Source organism: Asparagus officinalis, chromosome 4 (assembly GCF_001876935.1).
Source record: "Asparagus officinalis chromosome 4, Aspof.V1, whole genome shotgun sequence".
Lineage (NCBI taxonomy): Eukaryota > Viridiplantae > Streptophyta > Magnoliopsida > Asparagales > Asparagaceae > Asparagus > Asparagus officinalis.
Genome location: NC_033797.1, coordinates 133,049,073 through 133,062,753, shown reverse-complemented (window position 1 = coordinate 133,062,753; position 13,681 = coordinate 133,049,073).

Below are 13,681 nucleotides of genomic sequence, written 5' to 3'. Positions count from 1 at the left end.
TAGCCTAGAACCCAATCTTACCTATTTATATGAGGTAGCATTTGTAAATAAAAATTTATATAAGTAACATTTGCAATAAGCTCAATTAACAGCACTGCCGAATCGAATAGTTAATGAACTATCGAACATACATTTGGTTAAATTCTGTTAAAAAGTTATCGAATTGAGTAGTTAATGAACTACTAAATCGAACATGACTTTGGTTAAATCCCATTCATTTATAAGCCAAACACTGAAAATTATTTGTTTAGTACTAAATGAGCTATCGAAAATCAAACTTGATCGAATATCTAGACGAATATTAACCAAACTGTTTATTAATTATGCGGTTCACTTCCACCACTATACTACATATCTAAAGCAGAATACTTTATTTTGGCAACATGTTCAATACCTGCGTAAAATCTTTTAGAAACCGTGTTTTGCACGGGTCTAAATACTAGTTATTTAGTAAACATAAACAACTGGATATTTTGTTTCGCTTCAAGAACATATATTCGAAATGTGAACCATACTCAAATAGTAAAGAGACTTGTTAAGTTTACCATATCATATTTTCCGACGTATAGACAACCCAAACGCAGACTTCTCAGTTTATAATTAGAAAATAACCTTAGTAGATACAAGCAGCAGGTACAACAACGAAATTAAAGTTGGATTAACCCGTAGGATTACAATTGACGAACAAGAAAAAAACTATACTCTGTATATGATAAACTCTGTGAACACGTGATTGTGGGGCCCCCAAGCAAAGCATTTACGTGAAGAGATTTGTGAAAATCTCGTGAAGCAGCAGCTGCCCACACCCGATAGCCAGGCCCACCCGAACTTCAGTGATTCCCCAAATAAATAGTCGTGATTCCCTAGGTTAATTGCTAGCGAAGGAGGGTTTTTGATTTTTGCGGCTTGGTGCGAAAAAGCAGACGGCTGGGTGTGTTTGGCGGCTGCGAGATAAAATCGCAGCAGGAGAAAAACTCAAGTGAAGAAAAACAGAGTTTTTTTTCTTTTGTTTAGAGTTTGTGCATCCCCTTTGAGAGATATTTGTGTGAGGGATTTGAGAGTTTGTGCATCCCCTTTGAGAGATATTTGTGTGAGGGATTTGAGAGTTTGTGTGAGGGTTTAAATTGAGTGATTATAAACCCTAGTTGTTTTCTCTCACTCTATTAGTAGATCTCCCCCCTCCTTGCCCCGTGGACGTAGGCAATTTGCCGAACCACGTAAAAATTGTTTGTACTGCTATTTGTGTGATTTGTAATAGCTTTTAGGTTCCCTCGACGCGCAGTCCTAGAGCTGACGAGAGGAAGAGCTAATATCCTACTTTGATAGGATATAGGCTTCAGATTCTTGTTCCCTTTGAGAAACAAGAATTCTTATTGCGACCTGACTCTCTTGTTGTGCTGCCGAAGTGCTGCCGAAATTTCCGCTGCGCGCAACATGCTTCACTATAATTATTGTGTAATTGCGTGGAAACAACTACGCTGATCACAGAGAAAAAGTACTTTGGAGGAGAACAGGACAATTGAGTTTTTATGTGGTTTCTGTATCTTTCTATTCATACATGTTATAGCTCTTGCTTTATGTTACTAATAAGTTCAAACTTATCAAATTTCTTATTCTTTTCAAAGTTTGGATCTTTCTCTACAATTTGGAATTTGTGATTATGGGTGAAGAAGTAGGTGAAAGCAGCAAATCGATGGCGAGTACAGTACAAGTTGGTTTTCAGAACACTAAGATTAGCGTGGTGAAATATGACGGCAAAATCAACTTTGGTTTGTGGATGAGCGACGTACAGGATGTGCTCAATGCTCAAAATTTGGAGGAGACCATCATGGTCCACGAGAGACCACCTAAATATGATGAGGCGGTATGGGAGAAAATGAATAGGAGCGCTTGTGGGGTGATCAGGTCCTGTTTGGAACATGAGCTGAAATATGATGTGACTGGGGTGACGTCTGCAATGAAGATGTGGGAAATTCTCAACAACAAGTATCTCACAAAGAGTGTTGAGAACAGGTTGCACTTGCTGCGAAGACTCTTCAGATTTCAGATGTCCAGAGGCACATCGCTAGCGGCTCATGTGAACAACTACACTAAGTTGTTGTCGGACTTGGCAAATGTTGATGAGAATATATCAGATGAGTACAAGACGATTATTTTGTTGGGCTCTTTACCCGATGAGGAGTATGATACCTTCGTGCTCACTTTGTTGAACGGGAAATCTTCTATCAGCTATAGTGAAGTGACTAACGCATTGACCAATTACGATTTGAGGAGGAAGGACAAGGAGACTTCCCGTGCTAGCACTTCAGGCGAGGCCTTGTCGACGAGAGGTAGAAGCTCATATCAGAAAGGTGGAAATAGAGTGTGGTCAAAGTCAAGAGGTCGTCACCAGCTTGGAAAGAACCAATGTGCATTCTGCAAAGAGCAGGGACATTGAAAGAGAGACTGCCTGAAAGTCAAAGAAAAGGAGAATAGCAAGAATAAGGGCCCGAAGGCCAATGAGGTGAATGTTGCAAAAGGCGATGATTTCGATGATTCGAGCTTTTCTCTTTTGATTACTCCAGAGGTGAACCATTTGGATGCATCGGAGTGGATGCTTGATTCTGGCGCTACTTATCATGTGACTCCTAGGCGAGATTGGTTCTCATCATTTGAGAGACTCGATGGGGGTGTTGTGGTCATGGGAAATGATCAATCCTGTGGCGTTCGTGGGATAGGTACTGTGAGGATTCGGATGCACGATGGAGTAGTCCGTGAGCTGAAGATTTGTTCCTCAACTGAAGAAAAATCTTATCTCAGTTGGAGCTTTGGAGGCGAAGAGATTCAAGGTGACTTTCGAAAACGCTGTAGCGAAGGTTACTAAGGGATCATTGGTGGTGATGAAGGGAGTCCGCAATCGGAATTTATATTATCTGAAGGGAAGCACCGAGATTGGCCAGGTTGCTTCGGCTATTTCAGAAGCGGACATGAGCAGACTTTGACACTATAGGTTAGGGCACACAGGTGAAAAGTCACTACAGGCATTGTGCAAGCAAGGGCTATTGAAGGGAGCCAAGAGTGGGAAGATTGAGTTCTGTAAGCACTGTGTTCTTGGCAAGAAGATGAAGGTGAAGTTCGGGACTGCCATTCATCAGACGAGGGGCATCCTGGACTACGTGCACACAAATGTTTGGGGTCCTACCAAGACTACATCACTTGGTAGTCGACATTGGTTCGTTACTTTTGTAGATGACTATTCTAGGCGATGTTGGGTGTACACCATGACGAAGAAGAGTGAAGTCCTAGATTTGTTTGTGGAGTGGAAAAAGAGATTGGAACTGCAGACTGGGAGAAAGATCAAGACGTTGCGATCCGACAACGGTGGTGAGTATACTTCTGACCCCTTTCAGCAGCTATGTCGAGACGAGGGCATAGAGAGATACTTCACGGTTAGTCATACACCACAGCAAAATGGGGGTGGCAGAGAGGTTGAATCGGTCTTTACTGGAGAAGATCTGATGCTTATTGTCGCAGAGTGGTTTGGAGAAGATCTTTTGGGCTGAGGCACTTACGTATGCGAGACACCTTATTAATAGGCTGCCTTCATCTGCGATTGAGGGGAAAACCCCTATGGAGATGTGGTCGGGAAAGCCAGCACATGACTATGACCAGCTCAAGGTATTCGGGTGCCCTGCATATTATCATGTTAGAACTGATAAATTGGAACCTCGAGCTAGGAAGGCCATATTTGTAGGATTCAAGCGTGGTGTCAAGGGATACAAGCTTTGGGATCCAGTTGATAAAAAGATTGTGCTGAGTAGGGACGTCACGTTTGATGAAGCTTCTATCTTGAAGCTTCCCAGCTCTCATCAGGTGGAGAGCGACCCGACGGAGGAGATATCCCAGGTGGTGGAGATCGATGCAGCTCCACATTGTCCAGATGGTACAGTATCCATGCAGGTGCCGACTGAGGTGACGTCAGGCGAGCACGACGGTGATGCGGAGGATACGGGTACTCATGAGCAGGATCAGGGACCGACGGCTCAGGTTCAGGATTCTATTGCGGCTAGGGGACAGAGGAGAAACATACAGATGCCAGCACGGTATGCCGACACAGTTGCGTATGCACTTCCGGTGGAGAGTATCGATGAGTTGGTGCCTACTACATTCAGAGAGGCCGAGCAGAGTTCGGAGGCTGATTCGTGGCAGGGGGCTATGCAGGAGGAGATGGAATCTCTTCATAAGAACGATACATGGGAGCTTGTTGAGCTTCCAAAGGGACGGAAGGCGATTGGTTGCAAGTGGGTATACACGAAGAAGGAGGGCATTGAGGACACTCCATTGAGGTTCAAAGCTAGGTTGGTTGCGAAGGGCTATGCACAGGAGGAAGGTATTGACTATAATGAGGTTTTCTCTCCGGTGGTGAAGCACTATTCGATTCGGATTCTGCTAGCTTTGGTGGCACAGTATGGTTTGGAGTTAGATCAATTGGATGTGAAGACGACATTTTTTCATGGTGATCTTGATGAAGAAATATATATGACTCAGCCATTGGGATTCCGAGCTGCAGGGAAAGATAAGTTGGTTTGCAGGTTGAAGAAATCGCTATACGGTTTGAAGCAGTCTCCTCGACAGTGGTATAGACGATTCGATGGTTTTATGATTGGTCATTCGTATACTCGGAGCCAGTTTGATCCTTGCGTATATTTTCGCAAGTTAAAAGGAGGTGCGTATATCTATTTGTTATTTTATGTCGATGACATGTTGGTTGCCTCTACTTCCATGTCGGCTATAGATGAATTGAAAGTTCAGCTATCAAATGAGTTTGAGATGAAAGACTTGGGTGAGGCGAAGCGCATTCTAGGGATGGAGATCGGCAGAGACAAGAAGAAGGGCAGAATTTGTTTGACACAGGTAGCTTATTTGAAGAAGGTTCTACAACGATTCCATGTTAGCATGGATACGAAGCCAGTTGGTGTACCTTTGGGAGCCCATTTGAAGCTTTCAGCTGGTCTTTCACCAAAGTCAGTTGAAGATCGAGAGTTGATGTCAAAGACTCCATATGCGAGCGCGGTTGGGAGCTTGATGTACGTGATGGTATGTACGAGACCAGATTTGTCACAGGTAGTAAGCATGGTTTCGAGATACATGCATGATCCAGGAGTGGGTCATTGGGACACCATGAAATGGATTTTGAGGTACATTCGAGGTACGCTCAATGTTGGTTTAGTTTATGAGCGGGACACTACAGGTGGGCATCTATGCATTGGCTATGTTGATTCGGATTATGCTGGGGATTTGGATAAGCGCCGATCTACGACGGGGTATGTGTTCACTTTGACCCGTGCACCGGTGTGTTGGAGATGCACCTTACAGTCTATGGTGGCTTTGTCTACGACGGAGGCAGAGTATATGGCAGTTACGGAGGCTGTGAAGGAGGCTATTTGGCTTCGAGGACTTCTGGAAGAACTTGGTATATCGCAGAGGTCCGTCACTATTCATTGTGATAGCATGAGTGCTATCTATTTGGCGAAACGGAGGCTGTGAAGGAGGCTATTTGGCTTCGAGGACTTTTGGAGGAACTTGGTATATCGCAGAGATTCGTCACTATTCATTGTGATAGCATGAGTGCTATCTATTTGGCGAAGAATCAGGTTTTTCATGCGCGGACGAAGCACATTGACATTCGTTATCACTTCGTTCGGGATGTTCTTGAAGATGGCGATGTGGAAATTGTGAAAGTCTACACGAAGGATAATCCGACGGATATGCTCACTAAGGTGGTTCCGAGCAACAAGTTTGATCATTGTCGAAACTTGTTGCATATTCGTGATTGTTGAGGCCGTTGACGGCCATTTGGATGAACTACGTTCGGCTTGATTCCTTGGGCAAGAGGATACGTAGGCAGTCTTTCAGATGCAGCCGGTTTGGATTAGTTGATGGGGGTGAGATTGTTTGGACTCTTGTTCGGGTTCTCGACTTGTTGTGGATTGCGTTCGTACTAGACACAACAAGTGGTACATTTGATTGCTTTGGTGTCGGCTCAGTGTAGGTGTATAAAATTGCTTATAGGTCCCATAGCACAGCTCGGCACAAACCGACGAACCATCGGGCGGCATATCCAAACACGAGCGTCAGTCCACAACGCCGAAGCCAAGTGACACGCAACGAAGCGGATTAACGAGGCAACGAGGCTAACGAACCGTACGCAAATAATGGAATACATCCATTCGTATGCGGAATCAAGCTAACAGTTCGGTGAGTCAACGAGTCATCCAACCATAGAACGGATTTGAACTCAAACACCGAGGCGGATTTACTGCCATATTGGGATTCAGACCGTCAAATTAGAGTCTGGATCAACAACGAAGCGGGTTTACTGTCAAATCAGTATTCAGATCAACAAATCAGAGTCCAAATCAACCACGAGACCAAAAAAAGGGCAAAACCCAAACACCAAAGGGGACTCGAACAAAACCGAGCCACCTATAGGTGGCTCGGTGGAGCCGAGCCCGTATAGGTGGCTAGGTGGGCCGGCGCACCTATAGGTGCCGGCCCAGATGCTGTGCAGAGGGCAGCAGATTTGAGAGCGCTATAAATAAGCGCTTTGCTCATTAGTTAAAGGTTGGAAAATATTGGGAGGCGAAGCTGCTGCTGGAATTCAAGGCTCAGCAATTAAAAAGATTGAAGCTTTGCAATTTGAGGACTTGCTCATCCAGAATCCGGTAAGCTACGGCGATCGTCAACGCCAAATAAGGCAAGAGTGTTGAGAGGAACGGATGCTCAAGATGCTACGTAGTTATCCTCCGGATCAAGCTTGCGCTTTGATGGCCGCGAGTAACTAGCAATTATTTCCTTGGTGAATTAATTCCGCGCCCGCTCTATATTTCCTTGTGAATAAATACGCCATCATACTGGCGTAGATCCGACGCGGATCTAGATCGCGCGGTGGTCGCACGGATAAACCGCGCGCAGCGAAGAACCCACGCAGAGCGAGTGACCGTAGAAACAGGGAGCTCGTGATTCGTTGTGAAAGGAAAGTTGTAATCTTTTTATTTTCTTTGATTTCGTTGTAACCGGATCTTATAAAAAGACGCGGAATGCTTTTGTATGCAAAAGGCAATTACTTGAGAAAACAAAATAACATCAATGAAGAAAGCTACGATTTTTCCCGCGAACAATCTGGCGACCACAGTGGGAGCCACCGATCTCGCTGCCGAGATCGTTGCGTCGCAGCCGCGGATCTCGATCCCGGTCGTGGAGGAGGTCGAATACGAGTTCGACCAGCAGAAGTTCGAGGAGTACTTGTCGTCCTCGTCCGGATCAACCTCCCCCCGCAAGTCCAAGAAGTTCTCCTCCAAGAGAAAGGCTCGTTGGTACGAAGACGTCGAAAATACCAACGAAGATCTCGCCCCGTTTGATGCCAAAGTCGCATCGGGTGAGATTCCTCCAATTCCCAACCAGGTCGGAGCTGCTCTGGCCAACCCTTCTGCCGCAGAGGGCGTGGTGACTCTCTCGAAGAGAGCCCGCCAAAGGCAACGTCAACGCCTTGCGAAACAATTCGCAAAGGCCATGGAGTCAGTTGATGGGATCCGCTACAACGCGGATCTGAAGAACAAAAGAGGCAAGCAGCCTCAACAATCAATGAATGGTGGTTCCTCCAAGCCGCCAACAATGGAATGGGTCCGTGTCAAACGGAATCATTCGACACTGGAAGAACGTATCCGCAAACGCCAAACACTATCAGCGCAGGCGCGGGCTCAAGCCAAAGAAGCCCATAGAAAGCTGCAAAAAGAGGTGGCCAAGAAGCCGCCATCAACCCGCAAAGCTTCAGACCAAAAAGCAGCAACTGCAGCCCCTGACAGTTCAACCTCCGGCGAATCAATCCAGACCGCCGATGATTTCCACAACTGCTCCGGGAGATCCCGCAGGACCATCCCAGAAAAGGAAGTCAGTCTTGGAGCGCCTCGGTCCACTTCCCGAGGAGCGAAGCAAAGCTCTAATCCAAGGACGTTTGGGCCCACTAACAAAGCACCGAACGAATCAACATGATGGGGGTCGCCGCAACCCTCAACATGACAAAGAAATCATGGCACCCAAGCGCACTACTTTGCGCATCGAAGTTCAGGAGCCCGTTGAGAATTCACGCCCACAAAGGCGCGTTTCGAGGCGCGTGACTCTCGAAAGTTATCGTCTGATGATGATTGCGTTATACTTGAGAAATTGTGCCAACACACGATAGGTTGCTCCGACTTTCAAACGGAAGAGCTGTACTATCGTGCTGGGGGTACGAGCAAAGCCAGAAAGAGAAGTCATCGAAGGCTAGAAACTCAGTGCCCTTGTTCAAAGCTCATTCGGGCAGTATTGTCTGAGTGCAACTGCATCAAGACGGTCCCCGAAAGAGTTTCGGTCTTCGAAAGGCTCAGTACTGAAACACCAAAACCAAGGACTAGGCGTTTCTGACAAAGAAGAACGGTAGTTGAAGACGGAGAATTCCCGAGGGTCACCACCAATATGACCAGCAAAGGGACATCGACGCAGGATAATCTCGAGTCGATTCTGAAAGCACCCTGACGTCTAACCCGTCTGCAATATGGAGCCATCAAACGAGCAACTTATGGTAGGGTTCGGACAAGACTCCCTTCAGAAGATGAAGAATCTGATGCCGGCTCTGCGGTTGCGTCGGACAATACCGTATCCAGTGAAGGACAACCCCGCGAGTTATTCATGATAAGCGCGGAGCAAGTGGCCAAGATGCTCGAGGAAGCCATGGCCAAACAACAGGAGAGCTTCAGGTTCGAAATGCAGATGGCCATGCAGAACATGAGAGAAATACATGAGCAACAAATTCAGGCACTGACGAACCAGCAAGGCGAACCAAGCCGCCGTAACCAGGTCGTTCAGGAAGAGGAGGACACGGATACGGATGAAGCTCACAATGTCAATAATCCTCCCGTCAATGCAGGGGGTGGTAATGAGGATGCTAGTCATAATGCCACACTTCCGCCTCAGAATCGTGCTAACGAAAACACAGGCAAAAATCTGAAGATCAAGAACCTCGAGAGCAAAATCAACACATTGATCTCCGCTCAAGAGACGAAGAAAACAGGCATTCCATGTCCATACCCACGAGAATGGGAATCGATCCCCTATCCGGCGAAGTTCAATCTGATCAACTTCACGCCGTTTGATGGGAAGGGTTCACCCACGCAGCATTTGATTTACTTCAAATCGCACCTGGGTGTTATCCTTCGCGGAGCCGCCTTCGATTGGTATCGCCGCCTCAAGCCAGGTAGCGTGAACAGCTGGGACGATATGTAGACCATGTTCCTCACCAATTTCTTCGACGACGACACCAAGATATCTATTGGATCATTGCTCGATGAGAAGCAGAAGGACGGGGAGTTAGTCGACACCTTCGTCAAAAGGTTCCGGAATAAGGCGATGAACTGCCGGGACCCGATCACCGAGGAATTCATTCTCCAGACCTGCCATAATAATCTGTCCTTGGACGTGTTGGAAGCAATGAGGACTGCACCGTCCAAAACGTGGAAGGATCTAAAGGTCCGAGGGGAGCAGGCTGAGCAATTCCTTAGGAGAAAGAAGGCGGAGAGAGGCCAACAGGCGATAAATGCTCCAGCACAGAATTTCAACCCAAGGGGGAAAGGTAAGGCACATGCTAATGCAGTTGATGCTAATCAAACTTTCCAATTGCAACAGCAGTAACAAAGAGCGCCACAACAATCGCAGCCGCAATGACAACAACGGTCTCAGAAGCAAAGAGCGGAGCCAATATTTCCTAAGGTGTACTCCTTCAAAGATGATGAGGTGCCCGGCATCTTCAAGTACCTATTGGAGAACAACAAAATCCAACTGCCGGCGATCGTGGATCAAGAGGGGGCTAGCAAAGTGACAGATCCGAAGTATTACGCATACCATAGAGCGGTCCATCACCCTACAAAGTCATGCTACCACCTCAAGGATAAAATCCAGGCGTTAATTGATGTAGGTGTCATAACCCCGAAGCCGTCAGTGTCAATCAGCTTTGGATCGGTGCCCACAACATGGTTCGAGCCGAAATGCGTCACCAAAGTGGGAATGAAGACGGTGAATGATGACCCACATGGACAGCGTCAAAAGGGACTTGTGCCACACACAGTCCCGAACGGCGAAATCCTCTGGGTTCATCCGGATCTCATTAAAGATGAGCAATGGGCGACCTCCTCGAAAAGAAAGGGTAAAGGCAAGTCCTGCAATGGTACTTCCGCAATTTTCGAAGAAGATGGCGATGAAGCTCCTGTTTTCCCGTCTTCTGAAGAAGAAAAAAAAGTTTTTGCCACTAGAAGCGGAAACCAGTACCACTTCAACCACCCGTCACCTAGTGATCAGTTAGCTGAGCAGGGGATGACTAAACAGGGACCAGCCAAAACTCTCACAGAGCTAGGGGTGATTACGGTTCCTAAACCGATTGAAGATGCTCGACAACAGCCGGCGGATAAACAAAAAACCCAGGAAATACAGAATCCGAAGCAGTCTCGTTTCAGTCGTCCGATTGGAAGGGATAAATCGGAGAGTTCGAAAACTCCGCGCGTCTTCGATATCATGGCTCAATTAGCTAATATTCCAGCGCGGATAACGTTGTATGAGTTGCTGCGGTTGTCTAAGGAGACTAGGGAAGCCTTACGAGAAGCATTGGCTGATTCTGAAGCATTCCTCACTTGGGTCAAGCCGGCATCTGAAGAGCTAGAACTATCAATTCAACACCGCAACATAGCGGCTAAGAACCTTCCCTGCATCACCTTCACCAAAGAGGATATGCAGACGAAGAATTCAAACCATGATCGGCCCCTATATTTCATCGGATACATTGGCTCCAGCGAAGTCAACCGAATCCAAGTGGATCCGGGTTCCGCTGTGAGCATTATGCCGCTTCGCCTTATGCATAGCCTTGGTATTCCAGTCAGCAAATTGGCGTCTACAGGCACGGTCATTTACGGATTCAACACCAGCGGGTCAAGGCCTTTGGGAAAGATCCGGATAAAGTGCCAAATGGGTGATCTGAAGACGGAGGTCACGTGTTACGTGATTGATGCTGAGACATCATATAACTTACTACTGGGTCGGCCTTGGATCCATAGTGTTATAATTCCCTCCACTCTCCATCAGTGTTTGAAATATGTCGACACTGATAATAAGGTTAGGACGGTGGTCGCGGATAAGCAACCATTCAAAGGGTATGAGAATTATTTCACAGATTCTCTCCTTTATGGTAACGAATCTGATACTGAATCATCGGCCCACGGCACGGACAGCGGAGAAGAAGCTGATACCGAAGCCGGATTTGATTACAATGGAGATTATGTTCTAAATGACATTGTACCCTTTGCGATCAACCTTGACGATGAACAATCGTCAGAGGGCGGTTGTAACTGGCAACTTGCCGATAATGAAATAAATAACAATTTAGAGTACTCCCCGTCTCTTGATGATGTGATAAAAGAGTTGTATGATAATCCTGATTTGTATATGCCGCTCCGATCGTCCTATGTAACAAAGGAACGCCTCCAGCATTCTTTCGGAACAACCCTGGTCGTCCCGAACAAAATAGGAGGCGCAAAACAAGTGATTTACGGTAAAGGAAAAAGCTCCCCATTACCATATCATTTCTTAAGAGAATATGAGGATGATGACAAACCTGGTCGGCATCTATCTAAATATAGTCCAGAAGCGCGCAAGCTCATGGAGAAGCAGTGGTATGATTTCACACTCGGAGAAGGTCTATACTTCGATCAAGGTCCTCGTACTCCAGCCAAAGCGACATATGTACCAAAAGGGAAACCCGATGATTATTATAAATACGGACGAGGGTTAGGGTATGAATCTTCTTCAGAAGACGAATGCTGCTGGTTAATCAATAACCAATCATCTAAGCAATACAAAGATGGAAATTCGTCAGATGCCTCGGAATGGGACTCCGATACAAGTCTGGGGGAAGCTTTCAAAGCTCTAATGGCGAACATGGCTACAGCTGATCCGTCCACAATAGAAGACGACGATCAAATGCCAACATGGGAAGACCTGTGGGTTCATCACCTGAACATGCAGTATGGTGATAAGTTCGAACAGAGGGAATCCCCCACTGAAGATAAAATAGTCCAAGTTAACATGGGCGACGAGGCCAACCCAAAGCCAATATTCATCAGCGATAGTCTCCCCTCAAATGAGAAGGAGGAACTAATCACTCTCATCAGGGAGTATATTGATGTCTTCGCTTGGAACTATGAAGATATGCCAGGACTTGACCCCAATGTAGCAATGCACCGCCTCGATATCAAGCCGGATGCCAAACCTGTCAAACAACAGCAAAGATGGTTTCGTCCGCAGATAATGGAAGCTATCGAGGCAGAAGTTAAGAAATTAATCGAATCAGGATTTATCCGAGAGGAACAACATCCAGACTGGCTAGCCAACATCGTTCCCGTCATGAAGAAGAATGGCAAAATCAGGATTTGCATCGACTTCAGGAACCTGAATGAAGCATGTCCGAAAGACGATTTCCCTCTCCCGATCACGGATGTCATTATCGACAATACATGTGGATTCGAGAGGATGTCCTTCATGGATGGATTTTCGGGATATAACCAGATCAAGATGCATCCAGAGGATGAGAAGCATACGGCGTTTAGAACACCCCTCGGCGTCTTCTGCTATACGGTGATGCCTTTCGGCCTGAAGAATGCCGGTGCCACATACCAGCGAGCGATGACTAAGATTTTCCAAGAACATCTCAGGAAAACAGTCGAATGCTACGTTGATGATTTGGTTGTGAAAAGCCGCAACTACATGAGCTACAACCCCCTAGAAATCTGAGAGAGCTCAGAGGACTGCAAGGGCGGTTAGCTTACATCCGACGGTTCATCTCAAATCTTTCTGGGAAGTGCCAACTGTTATCTAAATTAAATAAGAAAGGGATGTCATTTATTTGGGACGACGCCTGCCAAAAAGCATTCGAAGATATTAAAACATATCTGATGAATCCTCCTGTTCTCGTCGCACCAAAATCAGGTAGACCGTTCTTGATTTATCTCAAGGCAATGAACCACTCGATAAGTGCCTTACTAGCACAAGACAATGATAATGGTCACAAACAGGCAGTCTATTACCTAAGTCAGACCTTGATAGGCGTCGAGTCTCGATATCTGATGATTGAGAAAGAATGTCTCGCATTGGTATTCGCAATGCAAAAGATGCGGCATTACTTGGTTGGACAGACGATTTACGTCATTTCCAACGTTAATCCAGTACGGGTGTTTATGACGCAACCGACCTCTATGAATTGGTGGTTAGCGAAGTGGGCCCTTCTCTTGTCCCAATATGATTTGCACTTCAAATAACAGAAGTCGATCAAAGGACAAGCGATTTGCAATCTTTTGGCGGCACACCCGACCACAGATACGGCGGAAGTATATGACGACTTGCCGGATGAAACCCACGAGGTTAACACTATATCGCACCAACAAGTATGGAAATTATACTTCGATGGTGCTTCGAGAGCAGTTAATAGGGCAATAACCCCCGGATGTTCTACAGTCTCCTCCGGAGTTGGAGTTGTCTTGATTTCTCCGGGAAAGCATGTGATGTCTCGGGCTTATTTACTGACTAGCCCGTGTTCCAATAACGTAGCCGAATACAACGCGCTTCT